The following is a 27,799-nucleotide window of genomic DNA, read 5'->3' as shown; positions in this document are numbered from 1 at the left end:
GCGTGTTGTACAACCCCTGAGTCCGGGTTCACATACGTGCGGCCGCGTGTTTTGCTGGCGGGGTCGGACGTGTCTGTTCTCTGGTTCAGGAGCAAATCTGGTCTGAATTTCTCCCTGAATTCGCTCCTGAACCTGAACCAGACCAAAGAGACACACAGGACCCCTTTTTTGTATGCGGACCGCGGCCACCCCAGACCTGTGTGAACCCCTCCATAGAGAGCTCCATTAGAGAGCCGCTCACAACTCGCCTGTCATGTGAATTGGATGTGGTGAAAAGCTCATCCAATTTCACACATATCTAAACCCAGCCTAATGACCCGTACCCACGACCCGAATATCGTACGACAGATCGCGCAACTTTTTTTCGCTTAATAGTCGCACATAGGAATTGAATAGGTTACTAAAAGTCACAAATCTCGTACGACAGGGAAAAAAACCAAAAAACGGGTATTTTCGGACGACAAACTATACCGACTAAACGGAAATCGTACGATCTGGTATCGTACGAGGAAAATCTTTGTGCTTGTCCGATCGAATAATATCGGATGTGTTGTCATGATCGGCTCTCGAAAGTAGCGTACACACGATCCGAAAATCGCGCGATTCTTCCTCGGACGACCATTTTCGTCCGATATTCGGATCGGTGTATGGGCCATAAGGGGCCCTTATTACACCGCCACAGAATGGCGCTTTTGTGTCATGACATAAATTCTGCGTTGTGTGCAGGAGGAGGACCCCCCCGAGATTTAAGGGACTTGTAAAGTGTATTATTAACCCCTTCAATACCCGACACTTGGATACCTTCCTGCCCAGGACAATTCTCACCTTTCAGCGCTGTCGCAGTTTGAATGACAATTGCGCGGTCATCCATCACTGTACACAAACACATTTTTTTTATCATTCTCTTCCACAAATAGTGATTTCTTTTGGTGGTATTTGATCACCTCTGGGGTTTTTATTTTTTTGCGCAACAAATAAAAAAAAAAAAAACTAAATTTTGAAAAAAACGTTTTTCTTTGTTTGTTAAAAATTTTTGTAAATAAGTACATTTTCTCCTTCAATGATGGGCCAGTGATATGGCTGCACTGACAAGGTGGCACTGATGGGCACCGATGAGGTGGCACCAATGAGGTGACACTTGACAAGCACTGTTGACAGGCACTGATAGGCGGCACTGATGGGCACTGATAGGTGGCACTTGTAGGCGGCACTAATGGGCACTTGTAGGCGGCACTGATGGGCACTCATAGGCAGCACTGATGGGTACTTATGGGCGGCAATGATGTCACTGATGGGTGGCACTGATGACACTGATGGGTGGCATTGCTGGGCATCACTGAGGTCTGTTAGTACATACTGGTGCCAATTAGTGCCCATTTGTAGCCACTGACTGGCACAGATTGGGCATTCATTTGAACATGTGGATGGCCATGGGGTACATACCCGGCCATCACATGTTGCCCCCTCCCTGGTGGTCATAGTGGCGTCCCTGGTGGTCCAGTGTGGTCATCTAAAGGGGGGGCTGCACTGATAAATAATCAGCACAGACCCCCCCTGTCAGGAGAGCTGCCGATCGGCTCTCCTCTACTCGCGTCTGTCAGACACGAGTGAGGAAAATCCGATCAACGGCTCTTCCTGTTTACATCGTGATCAGCCGTGATTGGACACGGCTGATCACGTGGTAAAGAGCCTCCGCCGGAGGCTCTTTGCCGAGATCGGTGGAGCGGGTTGTCAGACTGACACCGTCATATGACGCCCAGTCAGGATAACTGAACCACCGCCCGGCCGTCATTCTGCTATAGACAGTGGGGGGAAGTGGTTAAAGTTCATGTGTGTGTAAAGTCAGACGTCCCAATACTTTTGACAATATTGTGTTGAGATTTCTCTCGGTGGTAGTTAATAACCACTGAGATTTTTGCATTTTTGAACATACATTTCTGATTTTTACAATTTTTTGTTTTGTTTAACAACTGTGAATAGCCGGTTGTTAAGAAAAGGTGGCGGCCACCGCGTCCTTAACAAAGGCAGGAACCCCGCTGACAGCTAAATGTAAAAAAAAAAAAAAAATCAGAAAACCAGGCCCTTTATAATGAACTGCAATATCCGACTGTTAGGGAGCGGCAGCTGCGCCCCGAGCCCATCCATTTGAAGCCAACTAGAGCTTCAGGCTCTAATCACGTGCTTCAAAAAAACCCCCCCCCCCCCATAGAATTCCGTGCGTCCAGCGCCCTGCATGGAGATTAGGGGGGGGGCGGCGCCCTGCATGGAGATTAGGGGGGGCGGCGCCCTGCATGGAGATTAGGGGGGGCGGCGCCTGCATGGAGATTAGGGGGGGCGGCGCCCTGCATGGAGATTAGGGGGGGCGGCGCCCTGCATGGAGATTAGGGGGGGGCGGCGCCCTGCATGGAGATTAGGGGGGGGGGCGGCGCCCTGCATGGAGATTAGGGGGGGGGCGGCGCCCTGCATGGAGATTAGGGGGGGGGGGCGGCGCCCTGCATGGAGATTAGGGGGGGGGCGGCGCCCTGCATGGAGATTAGGGGGGGCGGCGCCCTGCATGGAGATTAGGGGGGGGCGGCGCCCTGCATGGAGATTGGGGAGGGGGGCGGCGCCCTGCATGGAGATTGGGGAGGGGGGCGGCGCCCTGCATGGAGATTGGGGGGGTCGGCGCCCTGTATGAGCAGCTGCCACTGGTGCTCGCCCTAATGCAATAGGCTTTGCATAGCTGTTTACATGGTTGTGTGGAAAGATGTTCAGCCACTTGACCTCCGAAAGGTTTTATCTCCTTCATGACAAGGACGTTTTTTTTGCTATTCAGCGCTGCGCTACTTTCACTGGTAATTGCGCAGTCGTGCAACACTGTACACAAATGACATTTGAATAATTTTTTCACACAAATAGAGCTTTTCTTTTGGTGATATTTGTCCATCACTGTTTTTTTTTTTTTTTTTGCAATATCAACCAACCAAAAAAAAAAAATAACGAAAAATTAAAAAAAAAAAACCCCAATATTTTCTGTTTTAAAACATATCCAATAAAATGGGCTGATCCGTCCAACACTGAGATTTCGGGGACACTTTAGTATTGGGGACACCAGTATAGTTCTGATTATGATACTGATCTGTAGAGACCCATAGTAGTAATGTCGGTGATCAGAGACTTATAGAGTGACTGTGATAGCGGGGCGGAGACTGGACCGCAGGGCAGTATTCCAACATGATAACCACCCCAAACACACCTCCGAGACCACCACTGCCTTACTAAAGAAGCTGAGGGTAAAAGTGATGGTCTGACCAAGCACAGTGGCGGTGCGTCCATTAACTAGTTGCCGCCCGCCCACCACCAAATGGCGGCGGGGCGGTGCGGCTCTCGTTCTGGGACGCCATCATATGACGGCGTCCCAGAACGGCTGTCCTCGCACGTTCGATGGTGGCCGCGCAGTGTCACTAGGACACGGTACGACCCCGATCTCTGTAAAAAAAACAGTGTCCGTGGCTCTTTAACCATGTGACCAATCACATCCGGTCACATGTAAACACAGAGATGCCGGTAATCGGCGCTCCTCGCCTCACACTGACAGAGGGCGTGGCGAGGAGAGCCGATCAGCGGCATCTCCTCCCAGGAGAGACATCTTTACATGTAATCAGTGCCCTGATTACAATAGAGACACCAGTGCCACAAATCAATGCCAGCGATGAGTGCCCACCACTGCCCATAAGTGCCACCAATCATTGCCCATTAGTGATGCCAGTCCATGCTGGCTATCAGTACTGCCCATCACTGCTGTCCATCAATGCCCCTCCCTCCTGATGAGTGCCCCCACAGCCAGCAGATTCCTATGGGGGGCACTCAAGCCGAGTCACAGCTCCCTGTGGCTAACTGACTGTGACTTGACCGCCGCAGGAGCCAATGGGGCCTCTGCTGTGTCTCGGCCAATCAGGAGGAGAGAGAAGGGGCTCAGGTAAGTGTGAGGGTGCACTGAACACCCATGTATTGCATTTTTATCAAGTAAAACTATGTTGGGTTAACCACTTGCTGTCCAGGGCAATCTTTTTATATTTCTCACAGACAAGTTCAAATCAGCATTTTTTTGAAGCATGTGACTAGAGCCAGAGGCTCTAATAGGCTTCAAAAAAAGGGTGGGCTCGGGGCGCGGAGCACACCCACTTGTGTGACAATAACGAATGAATACTTGCTATTGTCTTCCTGATTCTCCTCCCGGCCAATCAGGAAGTGGATCCCGTCACATCAATAGCTGAAGGGAGAGGTGATCCGATTGACCGCCTAGGAGGAGGGGGGAGGAGACGCATGGCGTGATGCAGGGGAGGAGGAGACGCAGGGGAAGCTGCCGCCCAGAGGAGCGCTGCCCGCGACCTAGATGGGGTAGGTGCGGGGCCGACCGACTGACTGGTGGGGAAGGGGGTGGCTCAGGTGACCCTGACTGACCGGGGGGGGATGGTACCCCCCTCAAAAAATATACAACCAGCCGCCACTGCTTGGAGGTATCCCCTTGCAGAGGTTTGCGTAAATTTGCCCCACCCACAATTCACCACCCAATTATTCTCCTATCGGTGCCCAAGATTGAACTTCTATGGCCCTAGCCTCTTATTTGTTAAATACTGAGACTGTCCTTTATGTATTTGTTAACAGCTTGTCTACACAATCCCAGGCTGCAGCGGGGACATAGAAAAGGAGGGAGGGACAGCGAACAGCAGGATCAACCAGGTTTTTATCAAAATACAGAAAACGAATCCCATGGTGACTGAGTGAGTATCAACAGCATGTAATGTAATAGAGAATATACTGACAGAATAGTGGTAGTTGCAATTTTGTATGTTACTTGATAATACCGCAAACATCCAGGAAACACAAAATTGCAGTAAAAAACAAACTAAAGCGAATTCTATGACAAAAAAAAAAAAAGCAACACACTACTCAAATATTTGGTAAAATATAAAAGGCGAGGTTGCACCGAGTAAATAGATACCCAACATGTCAAACCTTAAATTTTGTGTGAGCCACTGAAATGGTGACAAACTTCAGTACCCGATATTTTCTATAAGCGACTCTTCAAATGCCCCCTATAGGTCATCTGTTTAGTGTTACAGAGGAGGTCTTGTGCTAGAATTATTGCTCTCACTCCGCCCTGCGATAAGTAACATGTCTATCGCAATCAACGTGTTCACGTGTAGACTTTACATTCATACGTGTGTATATGTGGGGATAGGGGAACACTTTAGCGGCGCACAGCAATTTTTTTTCTTTTTTATAGTATAAACTATACATATATTTTGCAATTAACTAACATTTCTAATCATATGAAGTTAATTAAGAGTCCCTCCTTTTACATCTGAATCCACAGAGTTCCCCTTTTACATCTCTGCATTAGAATAGATGCTTCTTGGGGGCGGCAGAATGACCCCCCCCCCCCCCAAGAAGAACCCCCGCAATGTGCCCATCTGGCAGCTGAAGAACACTCTCTCTCTCTCTCTCTCTCTCTCTCTCTCTCTCTCTCTCTCTCTCTCTCTCTCTCTCTCTCTCTCTCTCTCTCTCTCTCTCTCTCTCTCTCTCTCTCTCTCTCTCTCTCTCTCTCTCTCTCTCTCTCTCTCTCTCCAGCAGCACCCCCCCCCCCCCCCGGCCGCCCATCTTCCCTGCTCCAGTGTTCTGGGGACTGGGGGGCCAATGTCCTGCAGCAGCCGGGCCACACCCACAAAGCACTGAGACAGTCTGTGGATTTCTCTCTCACCCATCCAGAGCCAAAGAAAGTGAAGGGAACTGGTATCCTAGCAACCAGGGATGTTTATACAGGAGAGGGGGAGCAATGATGTGAGACGGTTCCTGGAAGGTAAGGCTCGGTTCTCACAGGGACGACTTGTCAGGCGACCAAGTCGCCTCCCGTTCTGTGCTATGAAACCGTTCTAAGGGGAGCGACGCAAGTCACTCTGACTTAGAAAAAGGTTCCTGTACGACTTTGGGGGCGACTTGGGGCGACTTGCATAGACTTCTATACAGAAGTCGTTTTGCAAGTCGCCCGGGCAGTCGTGTGCAGGTCGCCTCGGTGAGGCGACCTGCAAGTCGTGCCGCCTCTGGTGTGAACCGAGGCTAAGGGGGTTGTGTCTTGTTCTATGGGAGGTCTCTGGGGAGGTGGTCTATGCTGCATAGACCTCCCCCGGCCCCCCCCCCCTTAATATTAGCAGCATAGACCACCTCCCCCGGCCCCCCCCCCCATAGACACCTCCCCCGGGCCCCCCCTAATATTAGCAGCATAGACCACCTCCCCTGTGCCCCTCCCCCTTAATATTAGCAGGATAGACCACCTCCCCCGGGGGCCCCCCTTAATATTAGCAAGATAGACCACCTCCCCCGTGCCCCTCCCCCTTAATATTAGCAGCCTAGACCACCTCCCCCGGGCCCCCCCTAATATTAGCAGCATAGACCACCTCCCCCAGGGACCCCCCCTAATATTTGCAGAATACACCACCTCCCCCGTGCCCCTCCCCCTTAATATTAGCAGGATAGACCACCTCCTCGGGGCCCCCCCCCCCATAGACTATGCTGCTAATATAAAGGGGGGCCCGGGGGAGGTGGTCTATGCTGGTAATATAAGGGGGGGGCCCCGGGGGAGGTGGTCTATGGTGGTAATATAAGGGGGGGCCAGGGGAGGTGGTCTATGCTGCTAATATAAAGGGGGGGCCCGGGGAGGTGGTCTATGCTGGTAATATAAAGGGGGGGTGGGGGAGGTGGTCTATGCTGGTAATATAAAGGGACACTAATCTAATGGGGGTCACTCTGTAAAGAGGGGTGCTGATCAGTGGTGTCACTACAGGGGGGCTCATTCACACTATAGTCACCACTGGTGCTGATATAAGATGAACTAATGGGGGATGCCAACTGACAATTTAATGGTTGCTGAGCAACCATTAGATCCGCAGTCAGCCCCCCCCATTAGACACCCCCATTATATCAGAGTCACCTTATATCAGCACCCACCGCTTACAGACCCCCATTAGATTAGAGTCCGGTGAAAGGTGTCCGGTATTAAAGTGGTTTTTGGGCTTTAACCAATAAAGCTTTATTTGTATGAAAAAATGACAGTTGACACCCAGAGCATCATTCACCCCACTGAGCCCCGGCTGTGAAAGGTACAACCCCTGAGTCCAGGTTCACATATGTGCGGCCGCGTGTTGTACAACCCCTGAGTCCGGGTTCACATACGTGCGGCCGCGTGTTGTACAACCCCTGAGTCCGGGTTCACATATGTGCGGCCGTGTGTTGTACAACCCCTGAGTCCGGGTTCACATACGTGCGGCCGCGTGTTGTACAACCCCTGAGTCCGGGTTCACATACGTGCGGCCGCGTGTTGTACAACCCTTGGGTCCGGGTTCACATATGTGCGGCCGCGTGTTGTACAACCCCTGAGTCCGGGTTCACATACGTGCGGCCATGTGTTGTACAACCCCTGGGTCCGGGTTCACATACGTGCGGCCGTGTGTTTTGCTGGCGGGGTCCGGACGTGTCTGTTCTCTGGTTCAGGACCAAATCAGGTCTAAATTTCTCCCTGAATTCGCTCCTGAACCTGAACCAGACCAAAGAGACACACGGGACCCTTTTTTGTATGCGGACCGCGGCCACCCCAGACCTGTGTGAACCCCTCCATAGAGAGCTCCATAGAGAGCCGCTCACAACTCGCCTGTCATGTGAATTGGATGTGGTGAAAAGCTCATTCAATTCACACATATCTAAACCCAGCCTAATGACCCGTACCCACGACCCGAATATCGTACGACAGATCGCGCAACTTTTTTTCGCTTAATAGTCGCACATAGGCATTGAATAGGTTACTAAAAGTCACGAAAATTCTCGTACGACAGGAAAAAACCCCAAAAAACGGGTATTTTCGGACGACAACTATACCGACTAAACGGAAATCGTACGATCTGGTATCGTACGAGGAAAATCTTTGTGCTTGTCCCGATCGAATAATATCGGATGACTTGTCGGCTCTCGAAAGCAGCGTACACACGATCCGAAAATTCTTCCTCGGACGGCCGTTTTCGTCCGATATTCGGATCGTGTGTATGGGCCATAAGGGGCTCTTATTACACCGCCACAGAATGGCGCTTTTGTGTCATGACATAAATTCTGCGTTGTGTGCAGGAGGAGGACCCCCCGAGATTTAAGGGACTTGTAAAGTGTATTTTTAACCCCTTCAATACCCGACACTTAGACACCTTCCTGCCCAGGACAATTCTCACCTTTCAGCGCTGTCGCAGTTTGAATGACAATTGCGCGGTCATCCATCACTGTACACAAACACATTTTTTATCATTCTCTTCCCACAAATAGAGATTTCTTTTGGTGGTATTTGATCACCTCTGCGGTTTTTATTTTTTGCGCAACAAATAAAAAAAGACCGAAAATTTTGAAAAAAAAATAAGTTTTTTTTTTTTTGTTTCTATTAAAACTTTTTGTAAATAAGTAAGTTTTCTCCTTCAATGACGGGCACTGATGAGGTGGCACTGGTATGCGGCACTGATGGGCACTCGTAGGCGGCACTGATGGGTACTTATGGGTGGCACTGATAGGTGGGTACTGATGGGCATAGATGGGCACTGACAGGTGACGCTGATGGGTGGCATTGCTGGACATCACTGATGTCTGTTAGTACATACTGGTGCCCATTTGTGGATTTTGGGGATTGGGCATTCATTTGAACGTGTGGATGGCCATGGGGTACATACCTGGCCATCCACATGTTGCCCCTTCCCTGGTGGTCCTAGTGCCGTCTCTGGTGGTCTAGTGTGGTCATCTGAGCGGGGGTTGTGCTGATAATCAGCGCAGACCCCCCTGTCAGGAGAGCTGCCGATCGGCTCTCCTCTACTCGCGTCTGTGAGACACAAGTGAGGAAAAGCCGATCAACGGCTCTTCCTGTTGACATCGTGATCAGCTGTGATTGGACACGGCTGATCACGTGGTAAAGAGCCTCCTCCGAAGAGGACTCCGATGTACGGAGAGGACTCCGATGTACGGAGAGGACTCCGATGTACGGAGAGGACTCCGATGTACGGAGAGGACTCCGATGTACGGAGAGGACTCCGATGTACGGTGAGGGCTCGGGTGTACGGTGAGGGCTCGGATGTATGGAGAGGACTCCGATGTACGGTGAGGGCTCGGATGTACGGAGAGGGCTCGGGTGTACGGAGAGGGCTCGGATGTACGGAGAGGGCTCGGATGTACGGTGAGGGCTCGGATGTACGGTGAGGGCTCGGGTGTACGGTGAGGGCTCGGATGTATGGAGAGGACTCCGATGTACGGTGAGGGCTCGGATGTACGGAGAGGGCTCGGGTGTACGGAGAGGGCTCGGATGTACGGTGAGGGCTCGGATGTACGGAGAGGGCTCGGGTGTACGGAGAGGGCTCGGATGTACGGTGAGGGCTCGGGTGTACGGTGAGGGCTCGGGTGTACGGAGAGGGCTCGGGTGTACGGTGAGGGCTCGGGTGTACGGTGAGGGCTCGGGTGTACGGAGAGGGCTCGGGTGTACGGAGAGGGCTCGGGTGTACGGAGAGGGCTCGGATGTACGGAGAGGGCTCGGATGTACGGAGAGGGCTCGGATGTACGGTGAGGGCTCGGGTGTACGGAGAGGGCTCGGATGTACGGTGAGGACGCCGAGCGCTAATTAACGCACGTTTATGAGCGTTTATCGGCGTTTGGCGTTTTTTTTTGGTGGTGAAAAACGGCACTTTGAGCGCGAATTTTTGGCGTTCAGAAAAAAGCCCATAAACTCCACTGCTCATTAAAGCTACAAAAACGCCCGTGTGTGTATGGACACATAAGATAACGTAGAGGGGAGTTTTATGGGCTTTTAAAAAAGAAAAAACACCTCAAACTCCAATAAACTCCAATAAACTGCAGTTTATCAGCTCCAGTGTGAATGGAGAGTGTTGGCTTTGGACAGTATGAAAGAGAGTGTAACAGAAACTCGGCTCAGACAATCACAGCCGGAAACCCTGCCGTGAAGTCATAGTCCAGTCTGAATAAAGTGTCCGGGTTTCAGGCAGTTTAGAACCCGGACACATGATTCCAAACCCGAACTGTCCGGGTGAATGCCGGACAGGTGGCAAACCTACTACAGACCTGGCAGTGAAAGGGTTAAAGACACTTTAATCATCCATTTTTTTTTGGGAAGGAAGTGATCTTAGTGTAGCCGGGTACCAGACTACAGCAGTATGAGGAGAACACCGGGGCTGTCCTGATACCATTTTTTTTTAAGACGGAGTACAAGTACCGATACCGAGTACGATCGCTGATACCGAGTACGATCGCTGATACCGATTACTGATACTTTTATTTTTAATGTCACGTAACAGTGTTTTGTTTTTTTTGTTTTTTACAATTTTTTTTTTTTGTTTACAATGCTTTCTTTTTTTTCTTCTTTTTTTTTTTTTTAGGGGGGGGGAGGGGGTGGATGGTGTCTGTTTTTTGTTTTTTTTATTTACATTTTTATTATTTATTTACAATTTTTTTTTTTTTTTTTTTATGGGCCCTGTTGGGGGGCTTTGGTGAGATATCAGAGGTTTTAACAGACCCCCCCTGATATCTCCCCCTTGAGACATGGAAAGGGACAGAGGATAGAGATTCCCCAGTCCCTTTCTCTGCAGCCTCAGCTGTACTGAGAATGAATGGAGAGAAGACAGCGGCTCCTCTCCATTCATAAACTGACACATCCTAATCACAGGAGGTTACAATGTATCCGTTGTGTGAATGGACAGAGTCAGCTGACTGTTCATATAGAAAAGAAGGAGGAGGACATAGAGGGGGACAGCGGTACGGAGGAAGGGGGACAGCGGAACGGAGGAAGGGGGACAGCGGAACGGAGGAAGGGGGACAGCGGAACGAGGAAGGGGGACAGCGGAACGGAGGAAGGGGGACAGCGGAACGGAGGAAGGGGGACAGCGGAACGAGGAAGGGGACAGCGGAACGGAGGAAGGGGGACAGCGGAACGGAGGAAGGGGACAGCGGAACGGAGGAAGGGGACAGCGGAACGGAGGAAGGGGGACAGCGGAACGGAGGAGTGGGACAGCGGAACGAGGAAGGGGACAGCGGAACGGAGGAAGGGGGACAGCGGAACGGAGGAAGGGGGACAGCGGAACGGAGGAAGGGGGACAGCGGAACGGAGGAAGGGGGACAGCGGAACGGAGGAAGGGGGACAGCGGAACGGAGGAAGGGGGACAGCGGAACGGAGGAAGGGTGACAGCGGAACGGAGGAAGGGGGACAGCGGAACGGAGGAAGGGGGACAGCGGAACGGAGGAAGGGGGACAGCGGAACGGAGGAAGGGGGACAGCGGAACGGAGGAAGGGGACAGCGGAACGGAGGAAGGGGGACAGCGGAACGGAGGAAGGGGGACAGCGGAACGGAGGAAGGGGGACAGCGGAACGGAGGAAGGGGGACAGCGGAACGGAGGAAGGGGGACAGCGGAACGGAGGAAGGGGACAGCGGAACGGAGGAAGGGGACAGCGGAACGGAGGAAGGGGACAGCGGAACGGAGGAGGGGGACAGCGGAACGGAGGAGGGGGACAGCGGAACGGAGGAGGGGGACAGCGGAACGGAGGAAGGGGACAGCGGAACGGAGGAGGGGGACAGCGGAACGGAGGAAGGGGGACAGCGGAACGGAGGAAGGGGGACAGCGGAACGGAGGAAGGGGGACAGCGGAACGGAGGAAGGGGGACAGCGGAACGGAGGAAGGGGGACAGCGGAACGGAGGAAGGGGGACAGCGGAACGGAGGAAGGGGGACAGCGGAACGGAGGAAGGGGGACAGCGGAACGGAGGAAGGGGGACAGCGGAAGGGGGACAGCGGAACGGAGGAGGGACTGGAGGAGGATGTGGTGACAGTCAGCGGTGATGGTGTGTGGGGGGGGGGGGAGTTACAAGCACCGATCACTGCTGTATAGATTTCACTAAAGCAGCTGAAAGCCGCGGGGGGGAGAAGCTTGTACCTCCCCCACACACCGATCACCGCTGACTGTCCAGGTATCGGGGGAAGCATAGGGAGCATTTGGCTGAGTACAAGTACTTGGGGAAATGCTCGGTATCGGGACAACCCTAGAAAACACTTTGCTGTAAAGTTGTTGTGCGGTTGCTGTGTTGTCCTCCAGCCAGCAGGGGGAGAGATAAGTACTCCAAACTTAAAGGACTTTGATACAGAACGCCCCTTGTATATAGAATTGTGTGAATGTCGTTGTCTCCCCTTTGTCTGAATATTAACCCTTCAGGTTCTCTTTTACCCGTTGATGGTCTTGTTGCGTCACTTTAGTGTTCTGCTGTGTCTGTAGGGTTCAGGGCCTTTGCAAGGTTGTGGTAGAGAACAGAGGCCCCATCCTAACCAGAGGCTCCTTCTGAGGGGGGGGGGGGGGGGTAGCGCTACATTAGAAAGTGGAAGATATGAACCATTTTTAATTGTTCCCCCCCACCCCCCCACCTTCCGAAGTCACCGATCGTCTTCTGTAAAGTCAACATCTCATGATGGATGGAATTGTGGTTGGTTAATAGATGACAGGGAGGAAAGCGAACGATTAACTCCACAGGATGATAAGGGATGTAATAAGGAAGTGGGGGAGTAACATTTAGTCCGTAAATTAATTAAAAAGAAGCGAACGTTTAGAGGATAAACCCGGATTGTGGAGAGGAGAGCAGACTATTTATAAAAGCTTATCTCCAGGTAAATATGGGAGTGTAGACAATGGAGTCCTGAGATCGACAGCCAGACTCCGGGAGGATCGTCTAAAGCCAAGAATATTGGTTTACAAACATCTCACCTGGGGGGACTTTATATGAAGTTTAATATATATATATATATATTCAGTGCCTTGAAAAAGTATTCATACCCCTTGAAATCTCCCACATGTTGTCATGTTACAACCAAGAATGTAAATGTATTTTATTGGGATTTTATGTGATGGACCAACACAAAGTGTCACATAATTGTGAAGTGGAAGGAAAATGATAAATGATACAAATAAATATGTGAAAAGTGGGGGGGAGGGACATTTGTATGGCGCCCCCCGGAGTCAATACTTTGTAGAACCCCCTTTCTCTACAAGTCTTTTTGGGGATGTCTCTACCAGCTTTGCACATCTAGAGAGGACATTTCTGCCCATTCTTCTTTGTTAAATATCTCAAGCTCTGTCAGATTGGATGGAGAGCGTCTGTGAACAGCAATTTTCAGATTTAGGTCTGGACTGTGACTGGGCCATTCTAACACATGAATATGCTTTGATCTAAACCATCACATTGTAGCTCTGGCTGTATGTTTCGGGTCGTTGTCCTGCTGGAAGGTGAACCTCCGCCCCAGTCTCAAGTCTTTTGTAGACTCTAACAGGTTTTCTTCTAAGATTGTCCTGTATTTGTCTCCATCCATGATGGATGTGTATATATAATAGATGTCCTTTTGAAGATTTCAAAATAAATACGGTTTGTGCAGCAATCCCTTGTTTTTGGAATATATATATATATATATATATATATATATATATATATATATATATATATATATATATATATATATATATATATATATATATATATATATTATACTATATTATCAAAAGTATTGGGACGCCTGCCTTTACACACACACGAACTTTAATGACGTCTTAGTCCGGAGGGTTCAATATTGAGTTGGCTCCGCCCTTTGCAGCTATAACAGCTTCACCTCTTCTGGGAAGGCCGTCCACAAGGTTTAGGAGGGTGTCTATGGGAATGTTTGGCCATTCTTCCAGAAGCGCATTTCTGAGGTCAGGCACTGATGTTGGATGAGAAGGCCTGGCTCATAGTCTCCACTTTAATTCATTCCAAAGGTGTTCTGTCGGGTTGAGGTCAGGACTCTGTGCAGGCCAGTCAAGTTCCTCCACCCCGAACTCGCTCATCCATGTCTTTATGGACCTTGCTTTGTGCAAATCATTTGGTGGAGGGGGGATTATGGTGCGGGGGTTGTTTTTTGGGGGTTGGGCTTGGCCCTCTTACTGTAGTTCCAGTGAAGGGAACTCTTAAAGTGGTTGTAAACCCCACTCGGTGATTTCTATCTACAGGTGAGCCTATAATGAGGCCAATAATAAGACATACCTGGAGGTAAAATGAATATCTCCCGAATGTGCGCCGTTTAGGAAATATTCAAGGGGATTTCCAGGTTTTTTATTTTTTGTATTTTTTTTTCCTTAAAAATCACCCCCCATGTTGTTCGCACCAAAACCTATAGAGGGCGACATTAATATGTAATGTAGTTTTTTTTTTTTTAAATGTTATTTATTTTTAAAAAAATGACTTAGCAGTCCCCTCCGAGCCCATTCCTATCTTGAGTGTGGGCAGCCGAAACCCGCTGGTATGTCCTTCCGGGATATGGTGCTGCTGGCTACCCAGCATGCACCTCCTGATCCTGCGCATAAACACCATAGCGATGCTACAAGCGGGCAAGTATTGCCTCCCAGGATTGATGACAATCATATTCCAGGAGACATTGTGCAGCCGGACATGACGTTCCTCACCGCGGCTCGGTACTGTGGAAGTAAGGAGAACAATTTTTGCTTGGAACAAAAATAAAAAAATCCCCCCAATGAGAATACAGGAACTTGTCACGAAACGTGCGGGAGGAGTTGATAAAATGCCTGGAACTCCGCCCTGCATGTATTCGGTGTCATCACCAGGGCATGCGCTCTGAAGGTCCAGCATACCTTGCCGGAACTTCAGCGCTTCCTACCGGAACCGATAGGGCTCCCACACTCATGCACGGGAGTGACGTCATCGCGGCTCTGGCCAATCACATAGCCGGAGTGCGTGAACCCAGAAGAAAGACGGGAAGATGTCAGCCCAAGAAGAGGCTTTGTTTCAAGGTGAGTATTTCATAATGTGCTAGTATACCATCCACCCCACACATTATACTATCACCTTGCAGGTTGGTTTTTATTTTTTTGCATCGTCTGCCCTATAAATCCCTTATACAGCCCACTTCCTGTTTCTTGTCTGGTCATTAGTCTAGGATTATGACATCATTCACAATGCTCTCTCTCACTCTCATGAGAGTTTGCCCGGGGGGGGGGAGTCATAAGAGGGCCAATGAGAGCTGCAGAGCTGGAGGTGTGTGTCTGTGGAAATCCATGAAGTGAACAGGCAGCAGCTTCAGCTGCCCACACTTAAAATGGATGCAGCCAGTGGAGGGAGATTTTGGTAATATTTGGCATATTTGGTAAGTACAGAATGGCAGTATATATAAATGAATATGCAAAGTGATTGGATGGAAGCTTCAGAATGGCAAAGATGTTTATTAGAAATTAAGTGAGCGGACTGCAATTCCCTTTTTAAAGTGGTTGTAAATTCCCCCCCCCCCAAAAAAAAGAAAAAAAAACCTGCAAGACAAAGGCATAATGAGCTAGTAGTGCATTGCATACTAGCTCATTATGAAATACTCACCTTAGATTCGAAGCCCCCAGAGCGGTCCCAGTACACCGCTCCGGTCTGCGACATCGCTCCCGGAGTTACTTCCGGGTACCGCAGGCTCCGGTGCTGTGATTGGCCGGAGCCGCGATGACATCACTGGTAACGGCACACTAGCTGAAGCAACGGCACGAACGTCCTGTTGCTTCAGTGCGCATGTGCCGATGACGTCACTGGTAACGGCACACTATCTTCAGTGCGCATGTGCCGATGACGTCACTGGTAACGGCACACTATCTTCAGTGCGCATGTGCCGATGACGTCACTGGTAACGACACACTATCTTCAGTGCGTATGTGCCGATGACGTCACTGGTAACGGCACACTATCTTCAGTGCGTATGTGCCGATGACGTCACTGGTAACGGCACACTATCTTCAGTGCGCATGTGCCGATGACGTCACTGGTAACGGCACACTATCTTCAGTGCGCATGTGCCGATGATGTCACTGGTAACGGCACACTATCTTCAGTGCGCATGTGCCGATGACGTCACTGGTAACGACACACTATCTTCAGTGCGCATGTGCCGATGACGTCACTGGTAACGACACACTATCTTCAGTGCGCATGTGCCGATGACGTTGGCACATGCTGATACAGGGGATATGTGCAGGTTTAGTAGATATCCAGGGTAGCTACAGGTAGGTCTTTATTATAGGCTTTCCTGTAGTAAAAAGCGGTCTGTAAGGGTTTACAACCACTTCAGCCCCGGACCATTTGGCTGGCCAAAGACCAGAGCACTTTTTGCGATTCGGCACTGCGACGCTTTAACTGACAATTGCGCGGTCGTGCGACGTGGCTCCCAAACAAAATTGACGTCCTTTTTTCCCCACAAATCGAGCTTTCTTTTGGTGATATTTGATCCGCTCTGCGGTTTTTATTTTTTGCGCTATAAAGAAAAAAAATAGTGACAATTTTGAAAAAAACGCAATATTTTTTACTTTTTACTATAATAAATAACCCCACAAAAATATATAAAAAAAATTTTTTTCCCTCAATTTAGGCCGATCGTATTCTTCTACATATTTTTGGTAAAAAAAAAATCGCAATAAGCGTTTATTGATTGGTTTGCGCAAAAGTTATAGCGTTTACAAAATAGGGGATAGATTTATGGCATTTTTATTAATAATTTTTTTTTTTTTCTTTACTAGTAATGGGGGCGATCTGTGATTTTTATCGTGACTGCGACATTATGGCGGACACATTGGACACTTTTGGCGTGATTTTGGGACCATTGTCATTTATACGGCGATCAGTGCAATTAAAAATGCATTGATTACTGTGTAAATGTGACTGGCAGTGAAGGGGTTAACCACTAGGGGGCAGTGTAGGGGTTCAGTGTGTCCTAGGGGAGTGATTCTAACTGTGGGGGGGGAGGGGCTATGTGTGACACGACACTGATCACTGCTCCCGATTATAGGGATCTGTGATCAGTGTCCTGTCACTAGGCAGAATGGGGATTGTTTACATCAGCATCTCCCCTTCTTCCTCTCCGTGAGACGATCGCGGGTATCCCTGCGTACATCGAGTCCACTCATGGAGCTCCCGGCGGGCGCATGTGCAAGCCGCCTCTTTAAGGGCAACGTACAGGTACGTGATTCTGCCTGTACATGCCCTTCTGCCGCAGTATATCTGCGTGAGGCGGTCGGGAAGCGGTTAGGGCGTCAGCCCACCAAGACATTTTTCTTCATAAATTTAGGTCAATATGTATTCTACTCCATACAGTCCAGTCCATAAATATTGGGACATGGACACAATTCTAATCTTTTTGGCTCTATACACCACAATGGATTTGAAATGAAATGAACAAGATGAGCTTTAACTGCAGACTTTCAGCTTTAATTTGAGGGTATTCACATCCAAATCAGGTGAACGGTGTTGGAATTACAACAGTTTGTATATGTGCCTCCCACTTTTTAAGGGACCAAAAGTAATGGGACAGATTAACAATCATCCATCAAACTTTCACTTTTTAATATTTGGTTGCAAATCCTTTGCAGTCAATGACAGCCTGAAGTCTTGAACACATAGACATCACCAGACGCTGGGTTTCATCCCTGGTGATGCTCTGCCAGGCCTTTACTGCAACTGTCTTCAGTTCCTGCTTGTTCTTGGGGCATTTTCCCTTCAGTTTTGTCTTCAGCAAGTGAAATGCATGCTCAATCGGATTCAGATCAGGTGATTGACTTGGCCATTGCAGAACATTCCACTTCTTTCCCTTAAAAATCTCTTTGGTTGCTTTCGCAGTATGCTTCGGGTCATTGTCCATCGGGTGAGGCCCAGGCAGGGACCCTCAGGAGTGTGGGCGGCGTCTCAAGCCCTCACCCACGCTGGAGCAGTACACAAGAGTCTTTTATGTCAGTGAGCCTTAACCACTTTCCCACTGGAAAATTTACCCCCCCCCCCCCTTCATGACCAGGCCATTTTTTAGTGATACGGCACTGCGTTCTTTAACTGACAATTACACGTTGTACCCAAATAATGTTACATAGTAGGTGAGGTTGAAAAAAGACACAAGTCCATCAAGTCCAACCTATGTGTGTGATTATATGTCAGTATTACATTACATATCCCTGTATGTTTTGGTCATTCAGGTGATTATCTAATCCTTTTTTGAAGCTATCAATGCTCCCCGCTGAGACCACCGCCTGTGGAAGGGAATTCCACATCCTTGCTGCTCTTACAGTAAAGAACCCTCTACGTAGTTTAAGGTTAAACCTCTTTTCTTCTCATTTTAATGTGTGGCCACGAGTCTTGTTAAACCTGCAAAAAAGTTTTCTCCCTATTGTGGGGTCACCAGTCCGGTATTTGTATATTGTGGGGTCACCAGTCCGGTATTTGTATATTGAAATCATATCCCCTCTCAAGCGTCTCTTCTCCAGAGAGAATAAGTTCAGAGCTCACAACCTTTCCTCATAACGAAGATCCTCCAGACCCTTTATTAGCTTTGTTGCCCTTCTTTGTACTCGCTCCATTTCCAGTACATCCCTCCTGAGGACTGGTGCCCAGAACTGGACAGCATACTCCAGGTGCGACCGGACCAGAGTCTTGTAGAGCGGGAGAATTATCGTTTTATCTCTGGAGTTGATCCCCTTTTTAGTGCCAATATTCTGTTTGCTTTGTTAGCAGCAGCTTGGCATTGCATGTCATTGCTGAGCCTATCATCTACTAGGACCCCCAGGTCCTTTTCCATCCTAGATTCCCCCCAGAGGTTCTCCCCCTCAGTGTATAGATTTCATTCAGATTTTTGCCATCCAAATGCATTATTTTACATTTTTCTACATTGAACCTCATTTGCCATGTAGTCGCCCCTCCCATCATTCATTTGTTCAAATCTTCTTGCAAGGTTTCCACATCCTGCGGAGAAGTTATTGCCCTGCTTAGCTTAGTATCGTCTGCAAATACAGAGATTGAACTGTTTATCCCATCCTCCAGATCGTTTATTAACACATTAAATAGGATTGGTCCCAGCACAGAACCCTGGGGGACCCCACTACCCACCCCTGACCATTCCGAGTACTCCCCATTTATCACCACCCTCTGAACTCGCCCTTGTAGCCAGTTTTCAATCCATGTACTCACCCTATGGTCCATGCCAACGGACCTTACTTTGACACAGTTCCCCATAAACGTTTACTGTACAAATGCTTTTGCAAAATCCAGATACACCACGTCTACGGGCCTTCCTTTATCTAGATGACAACTCACATCCTCATAGAAGGTTGGTAGATTGGTTTAGAAAGAACGATTCTTCATGAATCCATGCTGATTACTGCTAATGATATCATTCATCCCTTCCAAGAGCTTGCATACTATTAATGTTAGGCTAACTGGTCTGTAATTCCCAGGGATGTATTTTGGGCCCTTTTTAAATATTGGTGCTACATTGGCTTTTCCCCAATCAGCTGGTACCATTCCAGTCAGTAGACTGTCAGTAAAAATTAGGAACAACGGTCTGGCAATTACTTGACTGAGTTCCCTAAGTACCCTCGGGTGCAAGCCATCTGGTCCTGGGGATTTATTAATGTTAAAGTTTTCCAAGTCTAGTTTTAGTTCTGTCCTCAGTTAACCATGGAGATGCTTCCTGTGATGTGTCATGAGGATAAACACTGCAGTTTTGGTTACTGAAGCCCCCCGATTCACTCGTGAAGACTTAGGAGAAGAATAAATTTAATACCTTCGCCATCTCCCCATCCTTTGTAACCAGATGTCCTTCCTCATTCTTTATGGGGCCAATATGGTCTGTCCTCCCTTTTTTACTGTTTACATACTTAAAGAATTTTTTGGGATTTTTTTTGCTCTCCTCCGCTATGTGTCTTTTGTGTTCTATCTTAGCCGCCCTAATTACACCCTTACATTTCTTATTGCATTCCTTATAAAGTCTGAATGCTGATGATGATCCCTCAACCTTGTATTTTTTGAAGGCCTTCTCCTTTGCTTTTATATGCATTTTCACATTGGAGGTAAGCCATCCGGGACTTTTGTTCGCTCTTTTTTAAATTTATTACCCAATGAGATACATTGGCTAATGCCCTTATTTAATATGCTCTTAAAGCAAACCCATCTCTCCGTGTTCTTTGTTCCTAATATTTTATCCCAATTTATGCCTTCTAGCAAGGTTTGTAGTTTAGGGAAGTTGGCTCTTTTGAAATTCAGTGTTTATATTCACCTTTTGTTTCCTTTTTGTGTGATTTATACTGAAGCCAATTGACCTGTGATCGCTGTTTCCTAAAATGCCCCGTATTTCCACATCCATGATCAGGTCTGTATTGTTGGTAATCAGTAGATCTAGTAACGCTTTATTTCTAGTTGGTGCGTCTACCATCTGAACCATGAAAATGTCCTGTAAGACATTTAGGAACTGGCGAGCCTTAGACAAATGCGTGGTTCCCTCCGCCCAGTCTATGTCTGGATAATTAAAATCACCCATTATGATAACGCTTCCCATCCTTGCTGCTAATACAAATTGTGATGTCAATATCAGACACCTTGCCCTTGGTATCAGTTGTGATTCTTAAAGTGTAAGTAAACCCCCCTATCTTTTCAGCCAAGGAAGCTGCCAACTTTGCCTCTGTTTAATCTACAACTGCCATGATGCTGCACGTGTGATCAGTTATGACACCAGCCATTGGATGGTTTGACAGTTTGGTTGAGAGCACAACCAATGGGAGTGTTACAGTTTTATGGATGGGTTTTACTTCTGCTTCAAAAGGCAATAAGAGCTCCTTAAAGCGGGGGTCCACCTATCTATCGTTTTGGTTTTTTTTTAGTTAATTCACAAACTCTTCTTCTCAGCATTTCATACTCGCATATTGTGTGTAATATGTCCGCCTGTGTCAGATTTCGTCAGAAAAAATAACTTATATTATTCACTGCAGGCGGGTTCCATCTTCATTGTGGGCATTTGAAGCCCACAAGCATTTATTTCCTGGATGTGGTGAATGCTGTGCTCCCAGCATTCACCGCTCATTCCCGCACATGCTCAGCATGCCACCACCACCATCTGTTCACTGCTGAACTAACATTAAATTAGTAGAATGTCTTTCACAATGTCACTTTCTCTTTCCATATACAGTGGAACTTCGGTTTGCGAGTAACGCGATTAACGAGCACTGTATTTCTAAAAATCCTAACTCGGTTTATGAGTGTTGTCTCTCAAAACGAGCAGGATTCAAGCTAAAAGCGGTGTGCAGTACCGCTTTTGGCCTAAGGTGGGAGGGCGCCGAAGGGGGCCGAACAGCGCCAATCGTTGGCGTTCGGAAATGCACGGAAAGGCCCGAGGACAATTCGGCTGACCTCGGCAAACCTCGGAAAGGCTCGTGAACTGAGTCTTTCCAAGGTTTGCCGAGGTCAGCCGAAGTGTGCTCGGGCCTTTTCGGCCGTTTCTGAGGCTCTCCGGCGCTTCTGGCCGCATGCGGTATTGCATCTAATTGAAGTCGATGCGGAACAAATTATTTTCGTTTCCATTGACTTCAATGGGAAAACTCGCTTTGATATGCGAGTACTTTGGAACGGATCCGAGGTTCTACTGTACTAACATCACACATGTTTGGCCTGTTTGTTCTATACAATATATACAGCAGCTATTCTCAGCTAGGGTTGCTCCAGAGGTTGCCTGGAGTTTCTTGAGCTGTGGTTGGTTGACCTGATCATCTGATTGTGTTTGCATAGTTTCGGGTCCAGTGCCACTTCACCCGGCCATCAGCATGACACCAATGATCTTTATGACGGTCTGTAAACGTGGCATTCTGGCCACCAATGTAGGAAGAATTTTCTTTCCATTGATCATATGTGTAAGAGGGACATTCTTTCCATTGGCCATTAATGTAAGAGGGACATTCTTTCCATTGGCCATTAATGTAAGAGGGACATTCTTTCCATTGACCACCAATGGAGGGAGTCATCCTTCCCACTGACTCCTATGAATTAATTCAAGGGTTCCTCTAGTGTAAAAGGGGTTGATATATGATGTTGGCATATAAAAAGGGCAGACCAGGCAGCTGCCCGGGCCCCAGACTACACTCCATGCATATATATACATGGCCTATACCTGCAAACATTATACCTGCAGCCATAATATGACTAATTTACAGAGATTAGACTTATGGTGTTTCCCACCGCCATCCCATGGCTGAAGGGTGATCCAGTGGTGAAGTATGGGGCGAGATTCCTCACCCTGCTGTCATTCCTCATTATATTTATTATTAGAGAAAAGAAGAAAAAAACCTTCACATACAAAGACAATTAAGGTATGACCAATCTTTATTGGAGATAAATCCATAGAAGGAAATGATTGTTATGGTTGTCATGGTTATCCTAGGACTCCTCAAAGGCGGGGCCTTTTTACACCCCTAAACCTTCAGATGATTCAGAGGAAGGCGAAAACCCCCCCAGTCAGATGGGCTCCAAGGGGGAAAAAATTCCTTCCTGACCCCCTAAGGCGATCGGATTGTCCCTGAATCATCAGTCTAGGGTGCCCAGTTCATCTCATATAGAGAAAAAACATACATTTTATGCACAATGCCAAGCTGCACCCGCCTAGATTATGCCCAAAGTGTATATGTGTTATGTATGGGGCTATGTAGACATGATATGTCTACATAGACATGTTATGTATGGTTCTATGTATTGCAGGTATGTATGCAATAAAACACACTTACCTGCTTGTTCACAATCATCTTTGGGGCTCATTTAGAATATATGCATTGAGCGTCCCCACAGATCAGTGCCCCCCCACTGATCAGTGCCTCCGCCCGCTGCACCGATTCCTCATGTTTTCTGTGCCCAGCCCCCTACAGGAGGACCGGTGGTACCCCCCCTATTGGTGGCCCTGGTGGTGCTATGTAGACGTGCTGTGTATGATGGTATGTATGGTTCTATGTATGCAGGTATGTATGCAATAAAACACTTACCTGCTTGTTCACAATCATCTTTGGGGCTCATTCAGAATATATGCATTGAGCATCTGCACAGATCAGTGCCCCCCCCCTGATCAGTGCCTCCGCCCGCTGCACCGATTCCTCATGTTTTCTGTGCCCAGCCCCCTACAGGAGGACCAGTTGTACCCCCTTATTGGTGGCCCTGATGGTGGTATGTATAGTGGTATGTATGGTGCTAGGTAGGCATGCTGTGTATGGTGGTATGTATGTTGCTATGTATGGTGGAGGGACATCAAATCCAGTACTCCTCTCTATTGATGTCACTGTCCCTCAGATGGTGGTAATGAGGCTCTACCCCCGGATGTTGGCGAAAGGGCTCTCTGACGTCATCGCCTCTTAGATGGTGGTAATAAGGGTCTTCCCTCAAATGGTGGTAAGGAGGCTCTCTGTTGATGTCATTGTCCATTGGATGGTGGTGATGAGGCTCTCTGTTGATGTTGCTGGTTTTCCAGTGGTGATTATTAGGCCACTGGCTGCAATTCACATTCTTGCTCAGGTAGGTGAATCCGTCAAATTTCTTCTGCTTCCATGGATCTATCGGCCTCTCATGATCTACATTTTGAATGAATTCTTCCTCTGGAACTCCTTCACTCAGGTGTTCGTTATGAATCTGGAAAGAGAAAAAAGTATTTTGTCAATGTTTCTGACTGATACAGAAAAAATCTCTAGAAATCTCCCATTCTCATTGCGCTGGGACTCCTCCCTTATCCGTATACTTACATGTCGAGATGGAAATGGTGGCGGTGAATTCCCTTTCTCTGTCTCCTTCCAGTCCACCTTCCAAAAGAAGGGGTGTTCTCTGATATCACTTACTCGGCTCATCCGCATCTCTTGGTTTTTACATAAGAACTGTAAAGAGAAAAAAAATGTAATAAGGTACACTGGAATAACATGAACAATCTATGAACAATTTAATATTTGATTCTGACAGTTACATATTTCAGTTTCTATTGTTTTGCCTTCTAACCTGCTACTATATTCTGATTGGATTGGATGGTAGCATGGTGCCTTATTTATGTCATATTAGTTCAGAATAGTTCTTAAAGGAAAGAAACATCAGATATTTTGTAATTATGAATGAGGAATGTATTAAAAATGAGCTTTCTATGAAATCTGCACCTGCCATGATTTTTCTTATGACTCTGGCAGTCCTAGATGAGTTCTATAAGATGTCTGTGCAAGGAATCTCCCCAGAAATGTAATTCTATGTATGTGCGATTGGCCCCATCACTATCCAACGGAACCACCCAGACCATCAATTAAAAAGTTTTTAATTTAGGGGTTTTAGGGGACACAATGGCTGCAGGTTTCCTCACACATCCTCTGCAATAGGATTTCCATCTTTTGGATTGTACTTTCTATGACTTTTCCACTGCTAAATGGACACAAGGGCTGCTTCTTTCCTTATGACAGGGGAAGGCCGATCCTTCCATTAAGCAGTCAGCTTGCTGGAAGTACTGCTATGACCTCCATCGATATGTGCCGGTAAGAAGGTGGAATCGTGTTTTCTAAAATCCTATTAAGATATACTGTATGTAACAGGGAAAGGACATTGTCACTTAAAAGATGTAAATGTTCTATGTACACTTACCCTCTCTATGATGTCATGGAGATTAGTGTCTATTATATGTGGATAATACGGTGCCATGGTGGTCATGATGAACTCTTCTTCGTTTGTGGACTCCTTGCCGGTAAGAAATGGATGTATGCCGAAAGTCATCTTATGTACTATTACTCCCAGGGAGAAATAATCAACCATGCCGAAGTATGGAATGCCGTAAAGGACCTGTAGAAACATAATGGAGAGAAATAAGAATGAGCTCATTGTTAGGTAGAGGACAGAGATGACTTAATGCTGATATATGTGATCTATAAATCCTCCCAGGACTCCCAAAATTGTGCTCAAAAGACATCAAACCGAGGCAGAGCTTGTGAGTATTGGAGGTGGGGCTTTAGGTCTCGCAGAGACACAAAAGGAAATTGGTTGAAATCTTCCAAATTGAGGTAAATTTCACCAGAACAGGTCTGCCCATTGAAGGTTTCTCCTCACCTCATGTTCTGGGGAAAAATCTAAAACTCTCACTTTCTTTCTCGATGACAATGGTCACCAATACAAACCAATGGGGACAAATACCCCTGGAATATAGTTCCAGCCTGGAAACCCACTGAAAGCAACCAGGTCACCAGTAAAGAAATTCTTAATTTAGTGAAAAGTTACCTCCCTTTAGCTAATCTCTATATCCCATAATAACAAATATTACAATTAGGTCTAATATCAGGTGGATAGCAAGTATCTTACCTCTGGCGCCATGTACCCTGGTGTCCCCGTTTGTCCTTGAATCCTCTTGGACTCCGTGACGCCGACTTCTGCCAAGCCGAAATCGGCTATTTTGATGTGCCCGGCGTCGTCCAAAAGGATATTTGCAGGCTTGATGTCTCTGTGGACGATCTCCCTAGAATGGAGAAACTGCAGACCGCAGGTCATTTCCGCAATGAAGTATCTGATGGGGGAAAGAGATAGATGAATTAGCATCACAAATCATCACAGAGTAATGAAATCTAAAGATGAAATGACTTCCCCCTGTAATACATAGGGGTATGGATGGACGAGGCTCAGATGAAGGAGCTGACTACATCACTGGCTGTCCTCAGTGGTCAGTCACCCCCGACTCCAGAGTGACCCGTTCATTGATCTTACCTTATGGTGTCCTCAGGAAATGGAGCTTCTGCCAAGGCATTATAGAGATCCCCTCTGCCCAGGCATTCCATGACAAAGACGAGATGATTCTGTGTGAACACAAGAGATAAAGTTTACATTCTAGACACGCAGGATTTAATTTTGTGGAGGAATAGACAGACACACTTAATTTAGGAAAACCGGACAGTGGAACCACGTAGGCCGCCATTGCTGGACTGTCCTTATTGCAATGCTAGTTCTGTCTGGTCTGGTAAAGAAATTGGAAGGTGAAAAGACTTACCTTTGTCTGGAACGTTCCAAACAGATGTGTAATAAATGGGCACTCCCTGGCTTCTTTCAGCACATCGCGTTCTAAGAAAACTATCTCACAATAATGAAGTATTTTTCTCTTTTCCACAAGTTTAACCGCCAGCTTCTGGTCAATGGCGGGATGAGAGGCCAACATCACCTTCCCATAGGCCCCCTGTCCAAGGACTCTATAACAGGTCATGTGTTCAAAGGAGAGTACGCATGACTGGTCCTTGATGACCACGCTGGATAGGACTGGTGAGGCGATCTCCTGGTTTGTGCTGCTGATGGATGAAGATTGTAGACTCTCAAAGCCACTGCTGAGTCTAATAGATGAAGATTGGTTTTCTTTGTCCTCGGTGGATGGATTGTCTGCAGTATTGTTGTCCTCGGTGGATGGACTGTCTGCAGTATTGTTGTCCTCGGTGGATGGACTGTCTGCAGTATTGTTGTCCTCGGTGGATGGACTGTCTGCAGTATTGTTGTCCTCGGTGGATGGACTGTCTGCAGTATTGTTGTCCTCGGTGGATGGACTGTCTGCAGTATTGTTGTCCTCGGTGGATGGACTGTCTGCAGAACTGTTGTCCTCCATAGTCTCAGACTGTACAGTCTCCTGGTCCTCATTGGTGGATGTAGTGACATGCATGTCCTTGTCCTCCATGGTTGGGTCCTGTACAGTCTTCTGGTCCTTATTGGTGGATGGAGTGACTTGGTCTTGTTCGTCCTCCATCATTTTATCCAGTTCAGCCATACTGATGTACGGAATCCGTATGTAAGGCTGACTGACATTGAGATGTTCTTCAATTTGTCCTGGAGAGAGAAGAGGAAACAGTCATTTTTATTCTTGCTCTTTACACGTGATTGATCGATCGGTGGACATTGAGATGGATTGTCTATTACATATATGGGTGTCATCTGTGTTATGGAAATAATCTCTTATTACACCTTTCTCTTCATGGTGATTTTCTATATACAGTATGGCGAGTATGGGAGTTCTCAGCCCTTGGGGGGGGGGGGTCCATTCTCAGTGACTGGCTTTCTATGTCAGAACAAGTGTAAGGTAAAAAGTCCCCATGAGATCCCTAACAAGGATTCCCCCCTGAATCCCCGTACTGAATCCTACTATGGCAGCCGGAGGGGGCGGTACACATGCCGCAGCCGCGGTTGAGTTTAAACTCAGTCATTGGGGTTGGGGGTTTCATATACTGCGTGTTCATGTGATAATATATATACTGTATATCTATGTGTGTGTATACAAATATAATATGTACATATAAATAAATAAACAAAAATCAAATCATTTACATATATATTTATATTACAAAAAATAAATTATTAGATACATATAAATAAATACAAAAAAAAAAAATCTCTCTCTCTCTCTCTCTCTCTCTCTCTCTCTCTCTCTCTCTCTCTCTCTCTCTCTCTCTCTCTCTCTCTCTCTCTCTCTCTCTCTCTCTCTCTCTCTCTCTCTCTCTCTCTCTCTCTCTCTCTCTCCTCTCTCTCTCTCTCTCTCTCTCTCTCTCTCTCTCTCTCTCTCTCTCTCTCTCTCTCTCTTTCCTTGCAGTCCTGAGTATTATATATATATTAGGCTCGGGTCGCACCTATTGGGGGGTTTTTAGTGAGTTTTCTGATCCCCAGGAATACACACCAATCCATGTGACATTATTTCCTATGGGTTTCATTCACATCTATGCAATTTCCTGCATTGTGTGTGGTTTTTTTTTTTTTTTTTTTTTTTTTTGTGGAAAATCTGCAGAGCAGTGTATTTTTGGGTCCATAGACAAAAAAAGTATGAAAAATGTTGTGGTGTAAACTTAGCCATATACTACTTACCATCAACCATCCTCTGGATTGGTGATGGTGATTTTGTGGCGTTGGAAGGGGCA

The 27,799-nt window shown here is 47.5% G+C and overlaps 1 long non-coding RNA gene across 2 annotated transcripts in view; it reads left to right on the top strand.

Annotated features, from left to right (window-relative positions):
- Positions 1–27,799, top strand: part of LOC141144042 (uncharacterized) — a 133,013-nt gene that overhangs the window by 1,491 nt on the left and 103,723 nt on the right. For both annotated transcript variants that reach the window (XR_012244336.1, XR_012244337.1), the window contains exon 2: positions 4,648–4,763. This is a non-coding gene — a long non-coding RNA (uncharacterized lncRNA). The remainder of the gene's footprint in view (positions 1–4,647; positions 4,764–27,799) is intronic.

Source organism: Aquarana catesbeiana, linkage group LG05, assembly GCF_042186555.1.
Source record: "Aquarana catesbeiana isolate 2022-GZ linkage group LG05, ASM4218655v1, whole genome shotgun sequence".
In the NCBI taxonomy this organism is placed as follows: Eukaryota; Metazoa; Chordata; class Amphibia; order Anura; family Ranidae; genus Aquarana; species Aquarana catesbeiana.
Note: the sequence above shows the minus strand (reverse complement) of the source record. Positions and strands in the feature narration are given on the sequence as shown.